Here is an 8,405-nt window from a genome sequence, read left to right as displayed (position 1 = left end):
AATTTATTAGCCAAACCGGCCCGTGGCAGGTCTACATCATAATTGATATTTAAATTTGTATTTTATATTGCACACCTTTTCAGAAATCATCGGAATTTTAAATTATTGTTTTAGGTGTTGAAAATGACGGGTTAGTTAATCCCACCCTTAAGGTTTAAAAAACTGAAACTTGACTTGAATGCTAATTTTGGGGTCATTATGCCAAAATCACCCCTGATATTTAAAAAATTATTAGTACCACCCTGACATTCAGAAAAGAAAATTCATCATCCCCTTGATTATAAAACGAGAACAAATATTTGGATTGAAATAATATTGTGATTCGGTTCTAAAGCATATTCCGATTGGCAAAAATTTGAAATTCAAAGATAATTCAAGTTCCTTTGAATCATTTTTAAAGATTAAATTCGACTTCAGAACGACAGTAATCTGGTCATGATGGTGATAAAAGACATTTCACACTGACTTTTCAATAAAAGGCTTTAGTCATAATTAAAGGAATGATTAATTTTCCCTAATTACCCCTACTTAATCTAATAATTACATGGAAAATGCTTCCGTCTTTCCGCGAAACACGATTTTCTTATGAATGGTCACAAAAATCAAATAAAATACTAAATAAATGGGTAGTCAGAAATAAATTTAGTAAACCGACTTAGTCTAGACGTTAAATGATGGTTCTAAGATTTCTAATTAGAAATTTGATGACAATTTGCCAACCCAATCTGTAAGATTTAATCTTGAAAAATAGTACTATAATATATATATATATATATATATATATATATATATATATATAAACAAAATTTAAATAAATAAATTATATATTATCATATATAATTAAATATTATTTTATATTTAATTAAAAATTATTATTCAATCACACAATAATAATTATATGTATCCAAATTATGTATAAAATATATATACCCTTAATTTATTGCTTAAAAATAAAATAATGTTATGTGTTTATATTTTTTATATATAATTTATATATATAGATGATATATTATTACGAAATTCGATGATTTTGAATTAAAATTAAAATAATACTTAATCATATAATAATATATTATTTATATCTATAAATTATATATTAAAAATATATACATATAATTTTATTGTGAAAGAAAATATATTCTTAAGGAAGAACACTATTTTCTATTTGATTTTTGTCTCATGCTATCACCCTTTAAACTTTAGAAAAGATATTTATATTAAATATAAATTAAAATTATAAAATTTACATTATAAATTTTCCATCAAAGTCAATAATGAGTATGTTAGTCAATTAAGTCGATTAAATTAGACTTAGTTTGTTTAAGTTTGAATCTAAATTTAATTTAAACTCGTTTTAAAATTTTTATTTATGTCAGATTAATCAAATTAAAGAATCATACTTTAGGCTTATTTTTTTTATCTGACTTTGTAACTTTAAAAAAACTGGAAAAATATAAGTTTCTCCGAGGAGCAGCATGGGTGGATTCAACCTTTTACTCTTGATTTTACATAACGAAGGGATCTAAGCTTCTTGGAAAGACAATATTAAGGAGATTAATTAAACTAAAGTACAATTGTTCTAGTGTTATTAGTGAGGGCGGTGCAACAAATAACAAAGTTCCCGATCATTCGTGACAAGCGAAGGCTATTATAAGTTAGACAAAAATTATCAATAAAAAATAATTGATAAAAGGGTGTATAAATAATATAATAAAGTTTTAAAAATCAGTTATTAAAAGTGTTTTCGTTTTCAGTATTTTATTTTAATATTTAAATTTTTTATTAACAAATTGTTTAAAAAAAGAAAATCTTTTTTAAAAGGTGAAGATAAAAAGTATAATTATTAATATTATATAATATATAATACATATTTTATAATACAATATAATATAAAATAATAATATATATTATAAGATATATCAAATTAAATTTTATTATTATTTTATTTAAAAATTATATTATATAATAGGGTACAATATAATATTTAATATAAAATTTAACTATCATAATAAATTTTTTTCAGGATAAATGTAGTTGAAGATAGTGGTTATCCCGTTAAAAAAGAATTAAAAAAATTAGCAGCCAGTGATGATATTAACGCTGAAGGGTCGGTCGTACATTCATTCATTCACATTCAGACCCTCGTGTCTCGCGTGTTGATTTTTGCCCCTCATTAAAGTCAGTATCGGTAGACTTTGACTTGTCAATGAATATGAAATTGGCAGTCTCTGTCGCCCCAGTATGGCCCACCCAATCACTAATTCCCACCCTTCCTCAAACCAATTCCACGTGTTTTGCCATCTATTGTAATTCTAAGTAGACCGAGAAATTTTTATGTGCACCCCCGCCGGCCCAAGGATTGATATTTTTTTAAGAATCCCACCTTTAACTTTAAAAATGTTTAACATTCATTTATAAGTAATTAAATTTAACAAAATTCTAATTTTTTAAAATTTTATCTCTTTTTTTTTTAACTTTAAAAACTAAAATTTTTTTCTCAATCTAAATTTTAAAAAATGACAGTTTTCTCCTATAATTTGGTTTTTAGATCTCTGATATCAAATTCAGTCTCGTTGTTGGTCGTTTATCCTTTTCAAAGCTTTCTCTTCCTCTGACGGTCTCTTTTTACCCATTTGGATACCCAATTGACGTTGAATAAGACTTGAAAGACGACAGGAGATGAAGAGCTTCTTCTTTTAGAAAAAGATCAACGTCGAAAGGACGTCCAAATGGATAGAGAGAGACCGTCGGAGGGAGAAGAAGCTTCGAGAGGGATAGACAACGAACAATATTACCGAATTTAGTGTCAGAGATCTGGAAACCAAACCTTAAGGGGAAACTGTCATTTTTTAAAACTTCAGTTATGGGAAAACTTTTAGTTTTCAAAGTTTAAGGGAGAAAAAAAGATTATATTTTAGTTTATTTTTAATATTATAGATAAAATGACGATTTTATCCTTATTACTGTTAAATTTAACTGCTCATAAGTGAATATTTGAGATTTTTAAAATTAAAGAGAATATACTTGGGAAAACAATAATCTTTGGGTGGGAAATACTCCTTTGGCCTATAAATAATAATATATTATTATATAATTAATTTTAGTTTAATTTAAATAAACATGGGGGGGAGGTTTGAATTAAAAGATAAAAAAAATTATATACTTTATTTTTTATATTATTTTATTTCATTTATAAATAATAAAAAAATTTAATATTTTTTATTATTAATTATGTTATAGATAATATAAAATATAATTTTATCATCAATTTCTTCTTAAATATATTATTATTTTGTTATATATTTATATTTATTTATTAATTTTTTATGGTAAAAATATATTTATTTCTAATTAATATAACAAGTAACATGAATGATATTTTAGAATAATTATATTTAAGAATATTTAAATAAAATAATATCTTAGTAATATTCGGGTAATTTATTTTTTGATAATATTTTGTTTTTAGTAATAAAATATTACTTAAATTAAATACATCCTTACTATATGAAAAAGATAAATTAGTTAAAAAATTAGTATGCATAAATTATTATTATATTTAACAATATATATATATATATATATAAATAATTATTGTGTTAAAATAATAGTAATAAAAAATATTAATATATTATTTAATATAAATTAGTAATTAGTATTGTTATTTGATATAAATTAGTATTGTGTTAAGTTGATCTTGTATGTTTTATGTTAAATATTTGTTTTATGTATTTATTTTCTATTTTAATAATATATTAAGATTTTTTCATGTTATTAAATTATAAAATTAATTAATTAATTAATGATTTAAATTGTTATTTTATTATCTCTATATTTTTTAAACGGATTCTTATTTTTTATTTTGTTATTTTAATTGATAATAAAAATATTTTTGTTTTAAAAATTAATGAGTATTAATAAAATTAAAATTAAATTAAATTACCTTGGCTTAATATTTACTGTAGATATACTAATCAAATTACCCAACATTACCCTTGACAATGAAATATTAGCATAATTATTTATAATCTAACAATAACCTTATAAATCAATCATATTAATATTAATAATAAAATATGGATTATTAAAATAATAAAGAATTATCTTAAACTTTCCCTTCTAAAAGGCCAGAGGTTTGAATAGTATAAATCTCGTATACGAAATATTAGGGCATGAATAGTTTAGAGTTGATCACCTCATCCCAAAATCTAATACATTGATTGGACTCATCAATTAAAACAATATTTTCTCTCATCAAACCATATATATTTATTTTAAATATATATATATATATATATATTTAATTATATAATTAAAGAATTTTGAATTAAAAATAAAATAATACTCAATCATGTGATAATATATATACGCGTATATATATATTTGTATATCTAAAATAGGTATACATAATATTACTCATTTTTTCTTTCAAAACCTTAACAAGTAATTGATTATCCCCATTCAATTTCTTGTAGTCGATATTTATATGTAATTTAGTTTACATTACAACTATAGGTTTGGTTGAGACGATACGATAACACAATCGCAACATGCGATGGTGCCAACAATCAAATTTGTTATATAATATAAAATATCAGTTGATGTTTCAACTACTTTATGTCATTTGACACCACATATGGGTTAGTTTCACCACCACATATAAATTAGTTTCACACTCGTTAGTCATGCGGGGCGGAGTGTTTACATAGACGATTATAACAAATGTAAAATATTGAGAGTTGAAGGTGTTCAAATTACTATGGTTAATAGCTTGATACATAATATTTCTAATGTACGAGGTATGCTAGATCTTCACAAGATTTAAAGTTTGATGCGAATGGATTTAAAATTTGTTTAAAAGAGTAGGTTAAGTGACCGATGGATGAAATTTTATGTATAAGAATATGTTAATTTAATTTTTTTAACGATATTTTGAGATTAAATTTTTTATTTACTGATATAGTGACTGTAATATAAATTTTTTTTAATAATAGAATTAAGGCCAAAAGACTTATTCCCACCTAAGGTTGTTTAGTGCAATTCCAACTTCTACCTATAAAGTTTTAAAAACTTAAATTTCTATCTATCATTTAATTTTTTTCAAAAATCTTAATTAGATGTAAGAATAAAATTGTCATTTTATATATTAAAAAATATATAATTTTAATTCTTTTTCTTTTAAATTTTGAAAATTAATAATTTTATTTTACTAAACATTTTCAGTTTTGAAAAATCATTTTACGTGTGAAAGTTAAAAAATTATTTTTTAAAATTAAAAATATTTAATAAAAATAAAAATATTAAATTTTTAAACATGAAAAAAAAAATGAATGAAATTATTTATATATATATATTAATAATATTATTAAAATGACGGTTTTAATATGAAATGGATTACCGGGGAACACTGGAATTACACCAAACCTTGGGTGGGATTAACTCCTTTGGCCTAGAAGAAATGATTGAGAAACACCTTTTCTATCATTTAGAGGTGAAAAGCATTTTATCTCATTTATTTATGAATTTTTCTAAAATTGTGAAGCATTTTGTCCTAAAAAATCCAAAATTTGCTATTTGATTTTGGGTGGGGATGAAATCAAAACCTTTTTTTTTTAAGTTTTTGAAAAAAAAAAACAAACAACCAGAGCGACCTCTTTTTGTTATTGTCGACATTTTGTCATTCTGTTTCTGAAAATCTTCGTCGCTCTTCTTCATGGGTTTTGCCCTAATTTTTCAAGGCTAACTTTAGTGAAATCTTCTTCACTCTTCAGGATTTTTGACACTCTAAAGCTGACATTAATACTTTCTCGTGACTCCGGCCGACGACGACCGTGTAGACTCCAGAAAGGGACAACGACGTCGACGACGCAAACCAAATTGAAGTGTCGACGATTCTTCAATCTGTTCTGTTCAAGGTACTCTCTTTTTCAATTTGATGTTATCTGTTTATGTTTGTTGAAATTGAAATGTTTAGTGTTTTAGGGCTGTAAGCATTTTCTCTTCCCTCTTTATTAATTTTAATAACAATTTTGTCTCTGTTTTCTGGTCACAATCTCATTGGAATCTGGATTTTTTTTTTATTCCCAAAAAGTTAGCTTAAGGAAAAACAATCAATTTTTTTTTGGTCTTTTGCTCACTCTGTTTTGCTTCTCTGTTTTTGTGCTTTCGTTTCGTTTTGAATGGTTATTTTAAGGTTGAATTTTTTTGTTTTTGGAAATTCTGTATTTGATGCTATGTTTGTCGCATTGGTTGAGATCCTCTGTTTAGTGCTCTGTAATTTCAATAGTTTCATAATTCATTTGTTTATGTTGCCTCTGTGGGGATGTTTGTCATTGTTTTCGAGGTAAGTTAAAATACAGGAAATGACAGAGAGTAGAAAACTTGAAACTCTGAAAATTTGGACTGTGGCCACAGGTAATTTTTAAAATTAATTTCTTGTGTTTGGAGCATTTGTTTATAGCTACACAAAATAAGCTGGCTTTTTTTTTTTTCTGAATACCATTAGCCTTCTCACTTGAATAAATTCTGTGCTTGAATCGCATTATATTATTCTGCCAGTTAGTCTTATTGATTTTGCAGCATTGGCTGTTGATTTTTTGGGGAATAATGCTGATGAATAATACATTAATACCCCAGTGTTGCTTTGTGCTGCCCACAGTCACGCTTCTTATATTAACCTTAAAATCAGGAAGCAAACAATCGTCAGGGACATTTTTTGGTGGTGTTTTATTTAGTTCGTTTAAATTTAATTACGTTTTATGTATGTTTGTGTAGCATTGGTAGGAAAAGAAGAGATAATTTATTTTTCTAGATAGTTTGATGGTTTATTTATTCTTCTTTGCATTGGCTGGACTCTTTACCTAGTTTAGATTCTTGAAATAGTTAGTTGTTTGAGTTTAATTTCCCCGTGACTACTGTTATTTTAATTCAAGTTAGATAATCACTGCATGGTTATTGAATGGTGTTTTCCAGTTTGCAGATGGAGGGAATCTATTCAGTGTAAGTTTTAGATGGTGAATTTAGATGGGGAATATTTTTGAGACTGTGTGGTAATGGCCGTTGACCAGCAAAGAAAGAAAGTTAATGGTGCAAGTATGACATGTTTTAGTTCTCTGCAGCAGTATAGACTGAAGAAGAGAAAATTAGAGTCACCACACAAGGCTTGGAGAATTTGAGTAAGGTTTTCTCTTACCAGGTATCCACATGTCTAATTGATATTCTTACTCTTTTGCTGTGCACATTGGGACAACTTTTTTTGTGTGCATGTTTATGATTTTTGTTAAAGGTTTTTGGTACGTTTACTATCAAAATATAAGAGAAACCTTTCTATACACTTTCTTCGTAGTGTACAAAATGCAGAAGTGCAAGTATTGGTGTAAACTTGGCTTCACAAATGTAAGTATTGGATAATGACGCACACATTCAAACTCACTCATAGACATGAGTATGGATAAGCATGTTCAGTAAATAGGTGTTTTATTTTATTTTATTGTGCTTATATTTATAAACGAAGTGAAAGAATTTTGTGGATATAAATTTCTTATTCCTTCTGAGTCAGCCTGCATAATGCAACATTTCTGCAGGTTTACTTTACTTGTTCAGGCAATCCTCATCCTGCTGCTAAAAGCTGATAAGAAAGCGTACTAATCTGAGTTTCAGAATTATCACAATGAGTTGTCAAGCATAGCCAGTTCCTCGTACATGTGATATGCTGTTGTTTGACTCTGTGGATTTGCCCAAAATATGTAGTTTTGATTCACTCTGCCTTTGGCAGTACTATCCAGTATGTACAGAAGTTGAACGACAAATGGGAAAACTGCAAAGATCTAAAAGAGGAACTTTTGCCCAAGTTTGGAAAGCTTGATACAACATGCCTGAAGTTTTTCCATGATTGCTTTTTTTAAGGGCTGACTCTTTGACATGCATAATTGGTCACTTATAAGCCAGAGAGGATTATGTTCAAGTATTGCTATGTTTCACATGGCACATTATTAAGCAGAAAAATTCTTCAAATTTCTTTTATAATGATTGTTATTATTATATAAATTACAAAAAATTTACAAGAACAAAATTTTATAGGCCCAAGTTGTAATCCAACCAAACCAGATTAAATTATAATTTTTAAGTTCGGTTTATTTTGATTTGAAACACCAAATGATTTAATTTGATATTTTGTTAAATTGTTTTTTCAGTTTGATTTGATTTAAAGGCTTTACATGAAAGACCCTTTAAACGTAGAATTGGTTTCGAAACACTTCTATGTTATACGTATAACACCCTTAGATCTTAGGGTTAGGGTTTTGATGATCAAAAATTTAATTTTCATAATATTTCCCGCTACCATATTTGTTAGAACAGGGGTCACGAAAGCCCCACGATTTAAACATTATAACTGATTGGGACAA

General features: G+C 26.1%; 1 long non-coding RNA gene across 2 annotated transcripts; it reads left to right on the top strand.

Moving 5' to 3' along the window:
• Window positions 1–5,375: 5,375 nt before the first annotated feature.
• On the top strand, window positions 5,376–8,022 carry LOC123194125. 2 transcript variants are annotated; one of them, XR_006497229.1, is made up of 4 exons: window positions 5,376–5,491; window positions 5,772–5,915; window positions 6,973–7,195; window positions 7,584–8,022. It is a non-coding gene; the product is annotated as an uncharacterized LOC123194125 (long non-coding RNA). The 2 variants fall into 2 exon arrangements; XR_006497228.1 differs by lacking the exon at window positions 5,376–5,491 and having other exon boundaries at window positions 5,645–5,915.
• The last annotated feature ends 383 nt before the right edge of the window (window positions 8,023–8,405 follow it).

This window comes from Mangifera indica, chromosome 13 (genome assembly GCF_011075055.1).
Source record: "Mangifera indica cultivar Alphonso chromosome 13, CATAS_Mindica_2.1, whole genome shotgun sequence".
NCBI classification, from domain to species: Eukaryota; Viridiplantae; Streptophyta; class Magnoliopsida; order Sapindales; family Anacardiaceae; genus Mangifera; species Mangifera indica.
Note: the sequence above shows the minus strand (reverse complement) of the source record. Positions and strands in the feature narration are given on the sequence as shown.